The sequence below is a fragment of the Equus przewalskii genome, chromosome 9 (assembly GCF_037783145.1).
Source record: "Equus przewalskii isolate Varuska chromosome 9, EquPr2, whole genome shotgun sequence".
Lineage (NCBI taxonomy): Eukaryota > Metazoa > Chordata > Mammalia > Perissodactyla > Equidae > Equus > Equus przewalskii.
Window position 1 is genome coordinate 74879164 of NC_091839.1, and position 20485 is coordinate 74899648.

The 20485-nt window shown below is 36.6% G+C and overlaps 1 long non-coding RNA gene across 1 annotated transcript; it reads left to right on the forward strand.

The window, feature by feature from the left end:
- Positions 1 to 12159: 12159 nt before the first annotated feature.
- Positions 12160 to 20086, forward strand: LOC139073409 (uncharacterized). The gene is made up of 3 exons (XR_011522106.1): positions 12160 to 12265; positions 15256 to 15384; positions 16453 to 20086. It is a non-coding gene; the product is annotated as an uncharacterized lncRNA (long non-coding RNA).
- The last annotated feature ends 399 nt before the right edge of the window (positions 20087 to 20485 follow it).

The following is a 20485-nucleotide window of genomic DNA, read 5'->3' on the forward strand; positions in this document are numbered from 1 at the left end:
AGAGAAGTTAATGAAGTTCAAGTAGAACTGCTGAGAAAATATATACACCTAAGGATTCCATGGTAAAATGCTTAAAGAAAGACCATCATAAATATTCACCCAAAAGAAGGAAAAAAATTCTTACAGAAGAAAGAGAATCTGACTGTCAATGGAATTCTCATCTGTAAATGGTAAACACAGAAGAGAGTAGAGTAACATCTTGAAGGAAAAAAGACTTCAAGCCAGGAATCCAATGTCCACTTATAGAAGATATTCATCTATCAGTGTGTAAGAAAGATATTTATGATTACGCAAACCAAGTAGTCTTTGCTGCATTAGAAGAAAATAATTGAGAAAACAATGTATTCAATCCATAAATAAAATAGAAGAGAGATCCTGCAATAGAGGAAGAGGAGAAGAGAATATATAGCCATATAGCTAAATCTATGTGGATAATAATATCCTACTGATTTGGACTGTTAATGTGTTAATTGTGGAGTCATGATACTGAAGGGATATATGAGGACTGAATATTAGCATATGACCAAAAGTACTACATCGTTTGAGCCAAACCTAGGAATTGATAGTGGATGGGAGAGGAGAAGAGTAAAAGCATTTCAATAGTTTTATCTGGAGCATGTAGAGAGGGAAAAACTAAACATAGCTCATTGGTTTGTTATGTGTGAATATGTATGTGTGTATGTTTGTGTGTGTGTATATGTAAGGGTGGGAAAGCAGGAAGTAGGATGGAATTAGAGCATCTTGGTTGAGGAAAGATTTGCCATCTGATTTTTAATAGTAGTAGAGAGATAAGAAAGATATGTACCTGATTAAGAGTCTCATTAATATTACTATTAAAAAGTACGAAAATATAGAAGAGACCCATTAATATGAACATGAAAATAAAATGAATTATAACAATATAACCAGCAAAAATAAGGAAAAGGAAAAAGAAGGAGAAAGAATGTAAAATGCAGTCAGTTCTACAACTCAACATGCTCATTCCTAAAATAAATTCTTCTGCAAAATCATGCAATTAAAGAACCACAAGGCTTAGGGGAAAAATGGGGTCAGGGGTACAACACTCAAAAACTTTGTCAGTGATGCACTAATAAAAAGATTGGAACCTGATAAAAATGGTGGGACAGTTTTATATATGTGGAATTGTTAAAAAATACATAAATACTACAATTGACATGGCAAATTACCTTGAAAAGACCACAATTTGCTTGTGAAGGGAGGAGCTGGAAGAGTTGCAGCATGTGAGTTACTGTGAGGTCGGGGGAAGGAGGGCTAGCAAAATTTGCAATCTTTTGCAGCTTTAAATCCTGAGGCATGCTTTTTCTGCCTTTGAGATGTAGGTCCTTCAAGACACCTGTTTATAATAGATACTTGTTTCATCAATATTTAAAATTTGATCCAATGCAAAGCCTTCTTCTTTAATTAACTTTGATACTGTGGCTGGAAATTCTCTGACTTTCTCATCTGCATGTAGCTTTACCAACAGCTGAAGGCTTTGGGAAGTGTGACGTTTGAAACACCAAACCGGGTGTACTAACCCAGGTGTATTAGTAGCACTAACAGGAGCCAATTCTGCAGGGTTTGGTGACTGACATCTCTGTAAATGGTGCTTCCTCTTTGATTGTGAGAAAGGTTGTTCCCAATTGTGGCACTATTTGGTCTTTAATTCATATGCTCAGCAATTTTTCAATTTCTTCTATTTCTTTGGGCCTTGTTCTCATTTTATTGACTTTCACAGTACTTGAAGTTTTTCCAGACATAGACATTATTTTTGCGGAGTTGTCTCTGATGGTCCCCAATGTGGATTCTTTATGCTTGTCGGTCGGGAGATATCACACATTCTCTCATCTCTTCCAAAACACTTTATGTCCTGTTTCTCCTCCATACCTAAAGCTTTTCTCTTATAAGCACTGCTTACATGTTTGAGATGTTTAAAGAGTGGTTTTCTTCATATAGGAAAGTTCATAAATTCAAAAGAATAGAAGAATAGAACCATGGAGGACAATGCATGCTGTGAACTGCAGTCGCTGCTGCATGTCTCAGGGGTGAGCATGGTGCGTTTTGTGTATTAATTATGACATGGCTCAGGTCAGCCAGTACAGGCTTCTGCCTTTACTTGGTGTTTTTTAGGATATTTATGAAATGGTTCATAAGAAAACATGAAATTTATTGTATATCCAAGTTGTTCCCAAATATGTCAATCATGTTGGAAGAAATTTGTATTTTAAAATAAGCACAATAGCAGAACCAACTGAATATGGTAAAAAAGTAACATAAGTAACAAAATGTTATATCTGTCATTACATTAAATGTTAGTTGAAATCTCCCTTTCCAAGAAACTGTCAAATTGATGTAAACAAATCACAGTTATGTACTGATTTCACAGAAAATACATTATAACAAAGAGATGAGCAGAGAGATAATGAGGTAAATTCAAAAAAAATAACGCAGGAGTGCTAATACAAATAGCAGAGAAGTTGAAATTTAAAGATAATGGTACTAATCAGAATAAAGACAGACATTATATAAAAATAAAATTGCATTTATGAGGGAGATATACTGATTATAAACTTTTATTTAACAAACATAGCGACTAAATAAACTAAAATCTATTAAAAACTAAATTAAAATCTAGTGGAATTTATATATACAACAAAATTTTAGGATACCACTTTCAATTTTGAATAGATAAAGTAGAGAAAAAATTAAAAAGTTGTTTTGAATAAAACAATATTATATGTATATATACACACATATACTTGTATATGACCATAAATATAACATTTTTATATCCTTTAAGTATAGAAAATATTATAGATCAATTTTACATTTTAACTAGACGTAAAAAAATAAGTTAAGTATCAGAAAAAAGAATCTTACAATTTATCAAAGAATTAAAACACTATGATAAAGGCTTTATATTAGAAATGAATAGAGATTCATTATCATGAACTCTGCCGCCAGAGTTTAATATAAAACAAAGAGAATAAGCATATGTTCATAACAATATGTGATGGAAACAGCATTTTTAAAATTTATCAGGGATTTCGAGGAAAACTTTTAGAAAAAAACATTAAAATTAAAAAGGCCATTTACCAAAAACACAGCTGAAGTTTATTTCTTTCCTAAACAATGAAATACTAAAAATCCCTAAGAAATCATTGAGGCTTTATGTTTCCAAATGAAAAATGGACAAAGGATGTAAATGGGCGATTCATAGGAGAGGAAATCCAAAGTGTTCACAAATAAATGAAAAGATGGTCAAACTCACCAGGAGTCAAAGAAATGGAAATTAAATTAACAGTGCAATGTCATTATAACCTGATTACATTGGCCACAATAAAAAAAGACTGCTATCTTCCTACTGCTTGTGGCAGAATAAAGAAAAGAGTATTTTAAAAAATTGCTAGGGAATATATGAATTATTACTTTTTTTGGATAGGAAATCTAGTGACAGCTATTGTAATTAAAAGAGAAAAAATACCTTACATACCCTTTGATCCAGCAATCCAATCCTAGGTTTTTAGGCTGTAGAGTTAAAAGCACCAGTATGTAAGTATAAATATGTAAGAATGCTTAATTAAGCATTGTTCATAATACTTCCCCTCAAAATGGGAGGAAAATGAATACCCAGTATAACGGTTGAATTATGATAGCTGCGTATAATGACTTATTTTGCAGCTATTAAAAATGAATTAGAGCCATATCAAGGAACTTTGCAGAATTTCCGTGAGGTGTTATTGAAGAAATAAGAAGGAAAGGAAAAGAAACAGAAAAGTGTATATAATAAGATTTTGGTTTTTAGTAGCAAATAATGAAAAAATAAGTATATATTTATGAAAATATATATCAAAAAATAGGGTAAAATAGCTACTATGTCTTTAACATGGTTTTCTTGGAAAGATAAGGTAGAATAAATGTTGTGAAGAGGGGAGGTGAGGAAAGGTGGTATCAAGAAAAAAGCAAAGGAAAAACAAGCAGTAACAGACTACAAAAGAAAAAAAATGTCCAGGATATGATCACATTTATTCATCTATGCAAGTTAATATCCTGCTAGTCTTATAGGTTTCTATAAGAAGAGATTGGTATTTAATCATCAATTGGGCTTAATTGCAAATGCAATAAAAGCCCCCATAATGGCAACCTCACTCTATCAGAATATCAAGCTCTAAGAATGTGGGATTACATGGAAAATTTGGGTTTAAGAAGGGTGTGCTTGGGCTAGGCTCCCCTTGTACCTTACAGACCAGAGAGAGCATAGGCAAGATGCCGGCCTGACCTTGCCTCAGGAGCAGTAATGACGGCTTGAGGGCTTGGGTTTCTCCAAAAGGGAGAAACCCTACACATTTCCAAAGGAACCAGTAGGATTATCTTTACATAAGGATCTCATTACTCTGCTTTGCTTTCTCCATTGACAACTGGAGCCAATTGTGTGGAAGGTTATGGCAGGTGGCTACCTATGTACAAGAATATGAACAAATTCCTGCCTTACAGAATGGTTCCCTAGGTTTGAAACAAACATTCTGATGCCTAGGTCCCAACTACAGAGATTCTAGTTCAACTACTATGGAGAGAGGGGCTGGCTTTTTTGAGATAGAACAACAGAGAGACAGAGAGAGGGAGAATTAACTCTATTGTTCAGCTAGAATTGTAATCCATTTCAAATCTATCAAAGTCTCTGTATTACAAACCATTCCACATCCATCATTTAATCATTTAATGGGCTACATCATTTAATCCTCATCTGTTAGTGAACTAGGACAAAATAATTATCTAATTATTATCTCACAGGTACTGAGAAATAGTTAAAAGGGAATGGTGATGTTTGTCATCAAATAAATATATAAGAGGTGAGACATGGACTAGAACAGAAGAGATGAAGCTCTAACTGTGGTCAACTCTGGCAATACATTGGAACCACCTGGGGAACTTTACAAACTACTGATGCTCCCCTCCCCCAAGATTCTGATGCGACTGGCCTGGGCACGCGATTTTAAAAGTTTGCCCAAGTGATTCTATTGTGTAGCTAGGGTTACAGATAGCCACTGATCTAAGAGGAAATAGCATCAAACACTATAGAGATGTGTATAGAGGTGTGAAGACCCTTTGAGATGGATGTCACTTTATTCATTCATTACCTGAGTCAGACATTCAGTTTAGTCATTCTTTTCATTACATTCAATTAACTTGGTATTTATTAAGCACTTACTTTGTATTTTGTCAGTGAACCAGGGGCAGAGATTCTCCACTCACTCACCACTTGATAGCTAAAATGCAAATTTGTTTTCACTAATTTCTCCTTGTGCCTGGAAGGCGTCGTGTATTCTGACTCTGGCTCTGTTAGCAAGAGGGGCAAGTTTTCTCTTCTTTTCTCTTCTCTTCTTTTCTCTTGTTTGGTTTTAGCAAAGTGGGAAAGAGCCTAGGAAACTTTTGCTGAGTATCTACTCTATGTTAGGCAAGGGTTAGCATTTCACAGTTGGAGTCTCACAAATCTGTGAAGGAGGTATTATTAACACCATCTTACAAATGAGGCTACTGAGACTCGAAGTGATTACGTAACTTGTTCAAGGTTAAATAGCCACTTGGTTGCAAAGCTAGGATATGAACTGCGAAGTACTTCCTCCAAAACTTTTGATTACAGTTTCTCTAAAGCCAGAGGAGAATAAAATTACGTCCCCACTGGAAATTGGGTGTATAAGCATGTATTTAGGGAGGTGTCTGGGAAGTTAGCTTCTTTGAAGTTTCTTCTTATAGCTTAAAAATTCATTTGAATTTTTATTTCATCTCCAATATGCTAATTAAAATGTAAAAATTGTGTTTAACATACAATTAGAAAACATATTCTGATGTTTCTGCCTTAATGGCTGCAATTGATCAAGTTTATCAATTTCAGAAAATTGTGTCAAACTACAGACAACTGCCTCTACAGACAAATTTCGGTATCCAGACAATTCTGGTTTGCCTTGTAATCACTAAATTTCAGGAATTCATACTAACATAAATCTGGGGGTACAAATGGCAACAGGCTCTTTTTCACTGTAGTTCTGAATCTCCGACAAGTCTTTCTGAAAAGAAGCTCTCAAATGCCACCTGGATTGAAAACGTCTCTGCATCCCCTGGCCAGTCTTACTTACTTGCTGATGCTGATCTTTATTTTCCCCAGTGGCGTACTCCTCATCTCATGAATCAAGAATCTCAAGTGACTCATAGTCCCTATTATTAACTGTCTTCATCCAATTAAAACTTCATTTTCTGTGTAGTGATCATACACGTATTTCAACCACTCAGTTTGCAGCAATTTGCACCCTTGTAATTATTTATCCAACTCGCATAATTGTCTGTTTAATTTGTATATTTCCTGCTGGTATAAACTCCAGGAAGGTAGGAACTTTGTTTATCTTTTTAACGAGTGTATCCCCACACCTCGCATTTTGCCTGGTACATATTAGGCACTCAGGATTTGTCTAATGATTACAGTGTAGGACTTTCCAAAATAATTTACCCCTAAAATATACTTTTTACGTGCCAATCTTCATTGACCTTGAAGAAAGCATGAAGTAATTTTTAATTTAATTGATTGTGCTTTTTACTGTATTGTTCTAGCCATATTTTCCTTTTAGTTGCAAGATATTCTGAGAAGTTTTTGAGATTTTTTTTTGAAATGTTGATCTAAGAATGATGATTTCTTGTTGCTATTGCCTAGGGGTTTTATACAACAAAAATCCCAATATTCTTGATTATTTATATCTTTATGATAAAAAATTTTAAATATAAATAAGCATCAAAGTTCATCAATACCATTAGTATTAATAGCTTCTATGTACCATAAATTCATGAGTTTGGATTAGGAAAGTATTCTTTGGTTGTTTCTTCTGTCAAGATCATCTCAGGGACATCTGAGGGACAACTGAGTCAATGATATCAGATTGCTATGCATTTCTATTGTCCTGTGTGTTTTTACTGATTTCAGACCTGATTTTCAGATTGTTGGCTTTTAAATCCCTGTCAACATGGCCAATTGAAAATATAATTTAAAAACTATTTCTCTTTTGTAAAGTAAATGAAAAAGTCAATAAATTCCCTATCTACCCACAATTATTAGAATTCTCATATAATTGGGGAGCTCATCAAATCAGGAAATGGAGTAGCTTTCAAAGTTTCCCTGTGCATATCTACTAATTAGGTACATGCAACCACTCAAGTCTAAAAGTTTTTTAGGGTATTATTTCATATGTATTCTTTATTTATCACATGTCAAATACTACAGTTTTATCACATACACAGAAGCATATACATCATTTTTAGTGACACACAATTTTATATTATCTCATAGCATCCTCACATTAACAGAGAAGATATTTGTTGTCTGTTAAAAAAATGAAGCAAACAACAGAAAGCAGCTGAGAACATTGAGATTCAGTCTTGCCCAAGGTCACAGAAGCCCGTCTAGAGTTGGAACGAGTCACAGATCTGCTCTTTGTCTGCTGCTGTCCACTCTGATTTCAAAGTAGAGGCTCTTTCTCACTCTTTTCTATTTTAGTTTCAGAGTTCTGGCAGAATGGAAGAAGTATAAAGAGAATGGTTCACTGCTTCTCGGGTATACACTATCTTGTGAGAATTTATGGGTCGTGCTTGAGAACAGTGCCTGCATGGCAATTCTTGCAGCATCTTGACTGCTGTATATCATCCCATTTTCTTATTTGCCACAGTATAAATCAGCTTTGCAAATCGCCACTCACGCAGGTAAGTAACACTTTAGCCTGGACAGTATAGTACTTCCCAATCTCATATAGGGTTTAGTAAGCTATATCTGCTAAATAGACCACATTTTTTATCATTGTCATCTCCGAACCATGATTAATATTAACTGACGAATGGTGACCAAGGTAATAGTCTCAAACTCTTGGGGCAAAGAAATGATGCTATTGCAGCACCGCTTTGTTAGCAGGATGTCTATGAGTAATTAATAATTTTAAGATACCTAAACGGATAGTCTATGGGGTTGAGGTAGAAAACCTTCACCAGGCGTTGGCAAAAATAAATAAATAAATGAAAAATGTGCGGTAGAGTAAAATGCAGCTAAAAAATAACCTTGGCAGAAAGAACAGGCACAAAATACAAACTGGGAGCTCTTTTCAAGAAAAGTTTTGAGCTGATCCAACTGAGTATAAAGTAGAGCTGCAGGCCCAGGGTAAGGTTTTGCAAAAAACATTGATAGTGGATGTGTTTATGGTTTTTAAAGCTCGAACTAGCTCGTGTGCCCACAGCTCTGACAGCTCCTGGTGGAGGGGAAGCAGCAGGAGCCAGGAGGGAGCCTCGGACTAGCCAGCGGCGCCCCAGTTCTGCCTAAAGAGTTGGCCTCTCCTCTTGCCTGGGGCTGAGAAGCTGCAGCTGGTCCAGATCAAGGTACAGGGAGGGAGTAAGTAGGTGGTTTGATTGGAAAGACTTGATCTGGCACGAAGTCAAGTAGGTCAGCCAGGTGGGGCCAAGGCAGGCAGGGCCAGAGCTCCGTGAACTTGTAGCTTTGAGGAGGGATACCTGGCCTCTAAGGGCTTCTTGGCTAGAGGCTGCTCTGTTGTTCTTTCCTTTCCTGCCACAGCCCCCACCCCCGCAACCATGGGGTGGAATCCTCAAGTCTAAAAGTTTCAAAATGTTGGGAATTGTCTTATTGCCTGGAAGTAGTATCACATTACCAGGGGAAGTTTTTGTGTCCTGAATTAGAACTAGTTATTGATCTTTGCCCTCCATGGGAAAATCATTCCCTGGTGCTCGAAAAAGGGGAGTTCGTGCTGGTGAAAGGGGGAATCCTAAAGCCAAGGACACATCTGCGCTTAAGCAGATAAATCCTCACCTGAGAGCATCCGTAGACTCCGCAGCTCTCCTTCCTTTGCCCTTGACTCCGTCAGCTCTCTGACTTCACGAAAACAGTGTGAAGCAACTGATGAGAGGGGTTCCCCAGAGCATATCTGGCCCCTCTTCCCCCTGACTGCGGGTTGACAGTTGATGCAACACTAACTCTGAATAGGTGGAACTGACTGTTGTCAAATTAATATTTATACAGAATTTGCTCTGTATGCAAAACCAGTCAGGCTCAAGTTTCTAAACAGTGGACACTGGTTTTACAGATTGTGATGTTTTTAAATACCGTCCCGGTATGACTGAATCCTATGTTGGCGTGAAAGCGTAGTCATGCAAGTGAGTGCTGGGCCACTTTTAGTGCACAGTAATTAAGAGTCGCCCACAAGGTAACTTTATCATTATCTTTCAAGATAACCATGAGATTTTCAAAACTATTCTTTTTTCTCTCCTGTCTAACTCGAGTAAGAAACTCTCACAGAAAGAAGTCTTAACTAAATTTTCATTTTCCCCGTAACTTTTGTACGACTCTATTCAAGCTTCAGAATTTGGAATAGGCCCAAAAGTTTCCCTTTAGGCCATTCACTGACCAAAATGTCTCTTCTCTACATTCACAAAATGGACAATAGGCTTAAGGTATCATTACTCCAAGAAATTGCACAAGCTGAAAACATATACAGAATTAAAAGACATATACTTAAAAATATTTAAAAAAAACATTTAGATGTGTCTGAGGAATATTTCAGTCACTTGAAAATACTATGGAAGACAGTTATTCTTAAGCAGGTCTTAAAGGCAGCTGAACGGTCAGAGCCAGGCTCCACATCTGGAGCCACGAAGATGTTTGAGATATAAGGCTGTGGTCAATGGACAACCACAAGGCAATTTCTGAGCAGGGAAGTAAATAAGATTAAGAGGAGTTAAGAAAGGGAATGTAATGAAATGACGAAGGAGATCCTTCTCTCACGTCCCCATCGGATGTCTTCAACATCCTTTATATTTTTCCCTTTTGACACTTAGTAAGTTTAGAATTATGTATATTTAAGTGAAGACTGCCTACTTCTCAAATAAACTGTAAAATCCACAAGGGCAGGAACATTGCTCTTTTTCCTCATCTTGAATCCCTCATTTTCTGTGTATCATGCACATAACCTGTGCAATATGAGTGCTCAATACACTTTTATGAAAGAATAAATAAATGAGTGGAAGAATGAATGAATCTAGTAGGTAATTAGAAGTTTAGACAATGAAGGAAATAAGTCCAAGGATACCACAGAAAGCAGAGTTGACGTTGAATAATAGACTGAAGGTTTTGTGCTCTGTGTCCTGATTTACAGTCTGTTGGGGACCTGAGTGCCCAGGTGTTGACAGTGGCCAAGGAGCATTATGAGACCTGGAGGTGAATCTTTTCTCTGTGTTGGTGTTAACAGCAAAGCTAGTACCATACCCTGGATTGTGATTACACACTGTGTATACAATAATTGTGTAACCATCCAGGTAAGCGGTAAACAAAAACTGTTTTCATTTCTTAAACTCCCTGTGCAATTCTTTAGCATAAGAGATGATAAACAATTTTGGCAGACAGTCAAATGTTTGGAAAATATTTTCAGGGTAGTAATGAATACATAATTATTGTAATTCCTCAAATTTCATGGTAACTCTTAATTGCATGTTCAATAGGAACAAATTCAACCTGATTTGTCTAACTAGGTGGTTGTACAATAATTAATACCCATAATAAAGATATTAAAGGACCATCTTAGCTAATAATAGCAAGTTTATCCTCCTTAAATGGGCTATTTCTTTTTCCAAAATGTTTTGCAGTATAATTTATTAGGACTAGTTTGCATTCACCAAATTTCTTTACTAACTATCTACTAGAAGCAATTTGTCTTTTTGTTAATAGGCTTAGAAATTTGAGTTTTAAAGCCAATTAAAGAGAAAATTATCAAATGAAGTAAGCCTAATTTATTTAGCTAACTGACCAGCTTTTGCTTTTACAGAATAAAAAAATATGGAATTTTATGTCTTGTTTTTAATGACTTTCACTCTAGTACTTTAGACGTCAGTGCCCCTGTTACAGAATCCACAGAGTGGGCTTAGTCATTTACTGGTTAGCCTCTGAGTATTGCAGAGGTGTTACTTATAAACTAAAGAGGATCAAACTTGAAACAGTCAAAACAAATCTGTATTAAGGAATGTGTTTACTACCTCGTATTTACTAAAACATTAAAAAAAAAACTCAAGAGTTTCAGAAAATGTTTATTCAAATAGCAGGCTAGAGATTGGGGACATAGAGATGAAAAATGTAATCTTTGTCCTCAGGAAGTTCGCTGTCTAGTAGGGAATATAGATAAGCAAACCAAGCATTTCATTCCAGTGTGATGAGTCATGTAATAGAAGAATTCACACAATGTTTAAAAATGAGAGCCGAGAGTTAGAGACATGATTTTTCACCCTAGAAATAATCTATTTTGTTGTCAAAGAAGATTTTCTAAAGGCAGTTATACTTGATGGGTTTCTTGAAGGAAAAGAAGATATCAACCAGGAGGAAATGTGTGTGTATATGGTTGTGTGAGGGCCTATAGTTTGAATGTTTCAAATGGAGAAAAAAGCATGTGTGAAGAGATTAAGGCAACACATAGGTCTTTATTACTTGTAGCTCTGTATAGTATTTATATTTAGTAATCATTGATGAGACGCTGGGGGAGATAAACAGGAGCCAGATCATTGAGAACCTTGTAGAACATGATAAACCAATGACTCTTTATTCTGAGAATGATTTGGACCCAATGAACAATTTTATGCAGTATAGTGCCTTTTTTCTTTCTCCTTTGTTAGAATACATGCTATCTTTCAACATACATAAAAATAATATGGCCTCCTTTAAAAGATTTTGAATTTCGGGGCTGGCCCGGTGGCCGAGTGGTTAAGTTCGCGGGCTCTGCTGTAGGCGGCCCAGTGTTTCGTTAGTTCGAATCCTGGGCGCTGGCTGACATGGCACTGCTCATCAAACCACGCTGAGGCAGGGTCCCACATGCTACAAGTAGAAGGACCCACAACGAAGAATATACAACTATGTACTGGGGGGCTTTGTGGAGAAAAAAGAAAAAAAATAAAATATTTAAAAAAAAAAGATTTTGCATTTCAAAATAAAAATTATTACTAAAAACAAAGAATTATAATCTCCAATAAGATTTCTAAGTTACTCTGTAATAAATATGATTTGTTTAATTAAAGAAGTCTCTCTTCTTTCATCCTACTCCTTCCCCAACATTTAGATGGGATTATATGATTTCCTTCCAGGCACTCAGTTAAGAATAACAGCTTTAGGATCAGTGCGGAATGTGGATAGAGAAATTTCAGAATAAACTCGGGAGATCTGTGAGGAGGCTGCTGGGTATTGCAGGTAAGAAGCCACAGGTGCCTGAGCTGGAGAAGCAGTGGTAGGAACTGAGAGAATGGGGTTGATGTAAGAGATACCAAGGAGGTTAGATCAATAGGTCTGAATAAGAGATTAAATGGGTGATGGAAAAGATACAATGTTTAAAGTTGATTGCTCAGTTTCTGATTCAGCCTAATAGGTAGATGGCGACTCACATCAAAGTGTTTTGAAGGAATGGGTATGGAAAAGAGGTAGGAAAAATGTTGAGCTCAATTGAGGATCTATTGATTTAGAAATGAATGATATCTAACAGACGTGAATAAATGGGTTGGAGCTCAGGAGAGAGATGTGAGAGGCAAATACAGATTGAAACTCATTGCTGAACAGATGGTAGTTGAAATCGCAAGTTTGGCCAAAATGTTCTAGGACAAAGCGTTAACTGGAATTAGAAGAGTAAAAATGAAGAAACTTTGGGAAAAACCCATATCTTATAGGGAAGGGGAGGAAGATGAAACTTCAAAGACACTGAGAAAGAGTACCATAGAAGTAGGAATAAAACCCAGACATAGCAGAATCTTGGAAGATGATGGAGGAAATAATTTCAAGGTAGGAAAAATAGTCACGGGGCTGGCCCGGTGACATAGCGGTTAAGTTCACAGGCTCTGTTTCAGCAGCTGAGTGTTCGCTGGTTCAAATCCCAGGTGCAGCCCTAGACACTACTTATCAAGCCACTCTGTGGCAGGTGTCCCACATATAAAGTAGAGGAAGATGGGCATGGATGTTAGCTCAGGGCCAATCTTCTCAGCAAAAATGAGGAGGATTGGTGGTGGATGTTAGCTCAGGGCTAATCTTCCTCAAAAAAAAAAAAAAAAAAGAAACAAAAGTAATCACAATGTCAAAAGTGGCTGAGAGGTCAAGTAAGATGAGGATCTACAAGTGTCCATTCAAACTGGGAATTAAAAAGTCATTAGTGGCCAGACTACCTCATTTGTGAAAACTCAGGCAACATTTTAAGAATTTATGTTAAGCCAAAAGATTTCTCTTGTGAGGATAAAACCAAACCAAATCAAACAAAAACACTCTGATATCATAAAAGTATTTCCTTTACTTATTTTTCTAAATGTTACAAGGCCCTTTGGCCAATTGGTTTTTAAAAAAAGGAGAAGAGGAGTTATAATTGCTGCATCAATATCCTTATTAATTCAATCAATTTTGTTGATTTTAGTAAATCCATGTAATCAAAATGACAAAATTGGCCTCTCACATTCTATTTCTTTTTTTCATATTATTTGTATTTCTTTTATTAATTAATAATTCTGAATATAGCTTTCTAAACTAGCGTTAATGATTCTATATCCATAATTTAGTTATTATAATGTGAAGATTTTTTCCAGCTTTATTGAGACATAATTGGCATATAACATTGTGTAAGTAAAGTGTACAACATAGTGATTTGATCCACATATATATTGTGAAATGATTACCACAATAAGGTTAAGTAACACATCCATCACCTCACATAGTTATCACTTGTGTGTTTGTGTGTGGTGAGAACGTTTAAGATTTACTCCCTTAGCAACTTTCAGGTATACGATACAGTTTTGTTAACTCTAGTCACCATGCTATATGTTAGATCCCCCAAACTCAATCCCTTATAACTGAAAGTTTGTGCCCTTTGACTACCTCACCCTCCTCAATGCTGGTAACCACCAATCTACTCTGTTTCTATGATACGTTTCTTTTTTTTAGATTCCACATATAAGTAAGATCATGCCGTATTTGTCTTTCACTGTTTGACTTATTTCACTTAACATAATACCCTCAAGTTCCATCCATGTTGCAAATGGCAGGATTTCTTTCTTTCTTATCTCTGAAGAATATTCCACTGTATCTATGTACCATATTTTCTTTATTTATTCATCTGTTGATGGACACTTAGATTGTTTCCATGTCTTGACTATTGTGAATAATGATGTCATGAACATGGAGGTGCAGAGATCTCCTCGAGGTAGTGATTTCATTTCCTTTGGATATATACCAGAAGTGGAATTGCTGGGTCATAAGGAGTTCTATTTTGAATTTTTTGAGGCACATCCATGTTGTTTTCCATAGTGGCTGCACCAATTTACATTCCCGCCCACAAGGCACAAGCCTTCCCTCTTCTGCATATCCTTGCCGGTATTTGTTTTCTCTTGTCTTTTTGATAATAGCCATTCTAACAGAGGGGAAGTGATATGTATAATGTGAAACTTAGCATCAACTTTGGTAGAAGTTAAGAAAGAATTTAATGATTTTTTTAACCCTATAGAACCTCTCAGGAGGAGAGCCTTCCCCAAGTAAATCAGTCAATTAAAAGCATCAAGGAAAATTTATGCCCAGAGCTGGATTTCTCTCCAGCTGATTCAGGTTTTTCAGTTTAACCCTTAATAGGAGTAACACTACATAAAGTTCGAATTTGGTGACAATGAAGACAGAAAAGGGGAGGGAAATACAAACTCTTACTTGCATTACCTAACAGCTTTATTGTAAACACAGGCTAACTTCTATTTCAAAGTGAAATGATCACAAAAGCTCAAAATAATCTTGGGCAGTACAGGAGAGGAGAGAAAGCACTGAAGTAGACGCCAAAGATGAAGTCTCATGAGATGAAAAAATGGCAGGAGTAATATTTTTGGCCTGGGAAAGGACGAGATGTTTCCAAGAGGTGACTCCTTCCCTGAAACAGGACTGTGTGAATTATGTTTCCTGGGTACATGGCACCTGCAATGTAGATGGTTGGGAATTTTGGAAAAGTTAAATTGGTTACTTATTTCATTCCAGATCACTGCAAACATTTCCCAATAAATAGAACATCTCTACGATTAACAAAGGAAAGTTCCAGAAAGTATAACTCTTCCTAAGTCAGGGTCTCCTTGGTGAATATGAAGATATGTTCTTACTTCTGTGATCTGTTGTTCACTCAGGGAGCAGAAACAAGACTGATAAAGAGAATTTCTATTCTTTCATTAATTTAGCAGAGCGAGTTGGAGCCCTTGGTCTTCAGAACATCCACAGACCTGTGACGTCCTCTAATCCAGCTTGTGAGGAACAGAAGAACACCTGTCATTCCAGAGTCAGAGAGACACTCTAGGCTTCAAGTGAAGGTTAGAGGCCCAAAAACTTTCCAGAAATACCCCATGGAGCTATATGTGAAAGCAATAATTTCCTTTCTAATTCTAATTGATTTTAAAAAGTTTCAGTTTGGAAACCAATTGGAATTTTCACCTAAATATTTGAATAATCTAGCACTATGTGTCCGACTTAAGACACCTTTGAAAATCACTGCACGTGTCCACATAACCACATGGATCACCTATGCATGAATATACACAAGATTTTCAGGCCATGCCTCAAAGAAATATGAGATTATACTCTTTGCTGGAAAATTTCCAGCCCTGGTATTTATATCTATAGCATAATTTCCATCTTAAGATGTGATTAGATAATTTTTATAAGAGCTATACAAAAGTGCTTTAGGAAAGAGACATACTTCTCTAGAAAGGTTATCAACCAAATGATAGCCAAAGGTTATCAACTGGGAACAGGTCATTGCTCAAATTTCTATGATCTTGTGAAATATAGGAATGGCTAATTATTTCACAAAATTTATTACCAGTTTTAAATTTGTGAAGGTTACTGGGACAAATTAAACAGTGTTAGAAGGAATACAAAAATCTCCCTTTGGAATGAATAAAATTGCCTCTAAAGATGATCAAGCAATTCCTTAGCTCCTGCTTGTCAAACCCTGGCTACAGAGGGTGACATCTTTCTCACGTACAATAGCTACCACTCTTGTTCAAAAACATGCAGTGACTGAATATTTTCTAGCAAATAATGCTTCCCCCAGCTCTGCTTGACAAAAGTCTTAATCATCTTCAGGTTCTTTCCAAAACGTCATCTCTTTGTGAAGCCTTTTCTGAAGCGTTTCAATGGAATATAATCTCTCCTTCCTCTGACTTCACTAAGTACCCTGCTCTTCACTTCAGTATTCTGTTTAATTTGTTCAATTGCCACACTATTTTGTAAACTTCTTGGGGCACAGAGTTTCTTCTTCTGCTTTGTATTTTCTCTCTCCTTAGCCCTGTGTCAGATAGGTAGATGGATAGATAAACAGACAGACAGACAGATAGATAGTTGATGTTCTAATATTTTATTTTTAATTTAAATTGCAGCGAGGAAAAGGAGGCGACATAAAAGGATTTTGAACGACAGAGACAAGACAAGACACTGGCCAAAAAGATCTTTATCATCAGCTACTAATGGACTACAGTTGGAAGTGTTATGCCAATCCGTGTGGAGACTGGCTCTTTTTTTGTCATCGCATAATTTTCACTCTTGTTACAGTAGCTTATTTATTATATGTTTACCTTGATCCACTTTCTTCCTACTGCTGGATGCTAGAATGATCATGTCCCCTCCCTTTTCCTTAACTTCCTTCCCTCTTTTCCTTCGTTTTACAAAAATAATCTCTGCTACGTACACTATGCTAACATTTATTATAGTAATAACTAAGATGTGTTCCCTGCCTCGACAGAGTTCTCAGACTGTGTGTTGAGATCATAGGTTAACATCTGTCTTCACCTAATAGATCCTGAGTACTCATCATTTGCTGTGTTTCAGCTGTTCACCATCTAAAATATGAATCTAATGCTGAACACGTGGCTCATGCTGCAGAGAGTTATGTGCTTATGGGCAGAAACTTCACCCCTGACCTTCAGACGAAAATGACTGTTCCAATCGATGTAGTGTGTATAGCTCATGATGTTTTACAGTAGAATTCACTTGGAACAGAGGTACTGAGAGATTTGGATAATGGCCGCATGTCAATTTAGTGATAAAACCAGAGAAATTCATGATGAACCTTTAAGTGAGAGGACATGATTTTTCTTGCAGCACAGCTGAATCCTTGCTATTATAAGAAACTTTAGGGTGAAATTTTCTAGAATTACGCAAAACATATTGAACTACTATTGCAATAGTATGAAGTATGATGTCAAACCCATACTGGGATAGGATACACGCTCAGGCATAAAATATATTGTATTTCAAGTTGAACTTCGTGACAGCTGAATAAGAGGTATGGTATTGCCTTTTAATGAGCTAATTCCTTCCCAATTTTAAGAATGATGAAAGATCAACCCTTTGAGATTGCACAGCGCACATTTCTAAGAACTTTTATAAATCATCCCTATGTTCAAGTGCAAGGCAACCATAGCACAACTCTAAGTGTTAAACCAAAAGTGCCTTTCCAAATAGGGGAGAGAGAAGCAAATATTCACAGTAACAATATGCTGATTGCTTTATGAAATAGAGAATTAACCTTGGTAGTTCCTCAGTGGACAAGGCTTGGATAAAAGAGAAAGGTACTTCTTTTTATTATTATTATTATTATATTTTATTGAGTTATTGATAGGTTACAATCTTGTGAAATTTCAATTGTGCATTACTGTTTGTCAGTCATGTTGTAGGTGCACCACTTCACCCTTTGTGCCCACCCCCCACCCCACCTTTCCCCTGGTATCCACTAAACTGTTCTTGGTCCATAGTTTTAAATTCCTCATATGAGTGGAGTCATACACAGATTATCTTTCTCTCGCTGGCTTATTTCACTTAACATAATTCCCTCAAGGTCCATCCATGTTATTGCAAATGGAATGATTTTGTTCTGTTTTGCAGCTGAGTAGTATTCCATTGTATATATGTACCACATCTTCTTTATCCATTCGTCTGTTGATGGGCACTTAGGTTGCTTCCACGTCTTGGCTATTGTAAACAGTGCTGCAATAAACATTGGGGTGCACAGGACTTTTGGGATTGCTGACTTCAGGCTCTTTGGATAAATACCCAGTAGTGGGATGGCTGGATCGTATGGTAGTTCTATTTTTAGTTTTTTGAGGAATCTCCATACTGTTTTCCATAGTGGCTGCACCAGTTTGCATTCCCACCAGCAGTGTATGAGGGTTCCTTTTTCTCCGCAACCTCTCCAACATTTGTTGCTATTAGTTTTAGATATTTTTGTCATTCTAACGGGTGTAAGGTGATATCTTAGTGTAGTTTTGATTTGCATTTCCCTGATGATCAGCGGTGATGAGCATCTTTTCATGTGCCTATTGGCCATCTGTATATCTTCTTTGGAGAAATGTCTGTTCATGTCTCCAGCCCATTTTTTGATTGGGTTGTTTGATGTTTTGTGGTTGAGTTGCGAGAGTTCTTTATATATTAAGGATATTAAGCCTTTGTCAGATATATGACTTGCAAATATTTTTTCCCAGTTAGTGGGTTGTTTTTTTGTTTCAATCCTGTTTTCATTTGCCTTGAAGAAGCTCTTTAATCTGATGAAGTCCCATTTGTTTATTCTTTCTATTGTTTCCCTTCTCTGAGAAGGCATGATGTCCGAAAAGATCCTTTTCATACTGATGTCAAAGAGTGTACTGCCTACGTTTTCTTCCAGAAGCCTTATGGTTTCAGGTCTCACCTTTAGGTCTTTAATCCATTTTGAGTTTATTTTGGTGAATGGTGAAAAAGAATGGTCAATTTTCATTCTTTTACATGTGGCTTTCCAGTTTTCCCAGCACCATTTATTGAAAAGACTTTCTTTTCTCCATTGTATGCCCTCAGCTCCTTTGTCAAAGATAAGCTGTCCATAGATGTGTGGTTTTATTTCTGGGCTTTCAATTCTGTTCCATTGATCTGTGCACCTGTTTTTGTACCAGTACCATGCTGTTTTGATTACTGTAGCTTTGTAGTATGTTTTGAAGTCAGGGATTGTGATGCCTCCCATTTTGTTCTTTTAAGAGAAAGGTACTTCTTAGAGGAGACCAGACCGCACAGAACACTTCTTATCCGGATGTGGATATGTGCACTATCTGTTTAGCTCTGTGTGTCAGGTCCTTCTGCCTTATCCTCAGATTTCAGAAAACGCGTGCTATGTACAGCATGGCCATGATGGATCTGGTTTAGAGAGGGGTTGCCTGAGCATTGGAACATTTCTAAATGTTCAGTTTAGAGAGATTGAAAAATAGTAAGTACCACAACTGAAACCAGTGCAGAACCTGGGGTAGGTAGTTGGTGTTGGCGGGTGCCTAGAATTTGGGTTCCACCTCCAAAATTCCAAGGATATTCAGATGTATTTCTCTAACAAAATTGCAGTTAAAGGGGAATGGCATTGGGAATATAAATTGGTATCATATTTATATTTTTAAATCCTTTTCAGTGAGGAAGATTGGCCGTGAGCTAACATTTGTTGCCGATCTCTCCCACCCCCATTTTTTCCCCTCCCCAAACCCCCAGTGCATGTTGTATATCTTAGTTGCAGATCCTTCTGATTCTGCTATGTGGGACGCCACCACAGCCTGACTTGATGAGTGGTGTGTAGGTTTGCGCCCAGGATCTGAACCAGTGAACCCTGGGCCACTGAAGCAGAGCAGGGAAACTTAACCACTCGGACACAGGGCTGGCCCCTGGTATTTTCGTTTTAAAAATTACCTAGCATTAATTAGTACTTTCTATATGCCAGGGACTATACTAAGTTATTTACAGATAGTTTTATTTACTATGTGTCATGTGTCTCAAAAGTGTTAATTTTCTTGAGCCAATATTTCTACATCCAGGAACTTATACTATGATAGTAACCAATGATCCATACAAAGAATGCACTAAGGTGTTTGCTGCAGCATTATTTATATAGCACAGACTCTGAAATAAATGTCCAACAATAAAGAATGCTTCAGCAAAGTTACATGTTAGGATATTATGTACTTGTTGGAATCATGCTTGCAAAGAATACCTAATAAAATTGGAAAATGATCTCCATGAAATGTTAAGCAAAAAATTAAGTAGGCTGCAAAATAAAATATGTAAAATAGCTTTAACGTTACAACAGCAATAAACATATGCACTTTTATAAGAAGACAGAGGAAATACAGCAAAACGTTAATTATGGTTTTATCTGAGCGATGGGAATGATGAATAATTTTAGTAACTCTTTTAAAATGCATTTCTGCTTGTTCCAAATTTTCTGCAAGTTTATGTTGTTTATAATTAGAAAAATAAGCTTAGAAAATTTTCTGACAATATAATTCCTGGCTTCTCTGGAGGAAGATTCCCTTCACTTGGCTCCCTGCCTAACAACTGTGTCAGTGAGACCTCCTGCTCCTCTGATAATTCCTTGGGCTAGTGTTTGGATCTCCAGTTAGAGTGATTTTC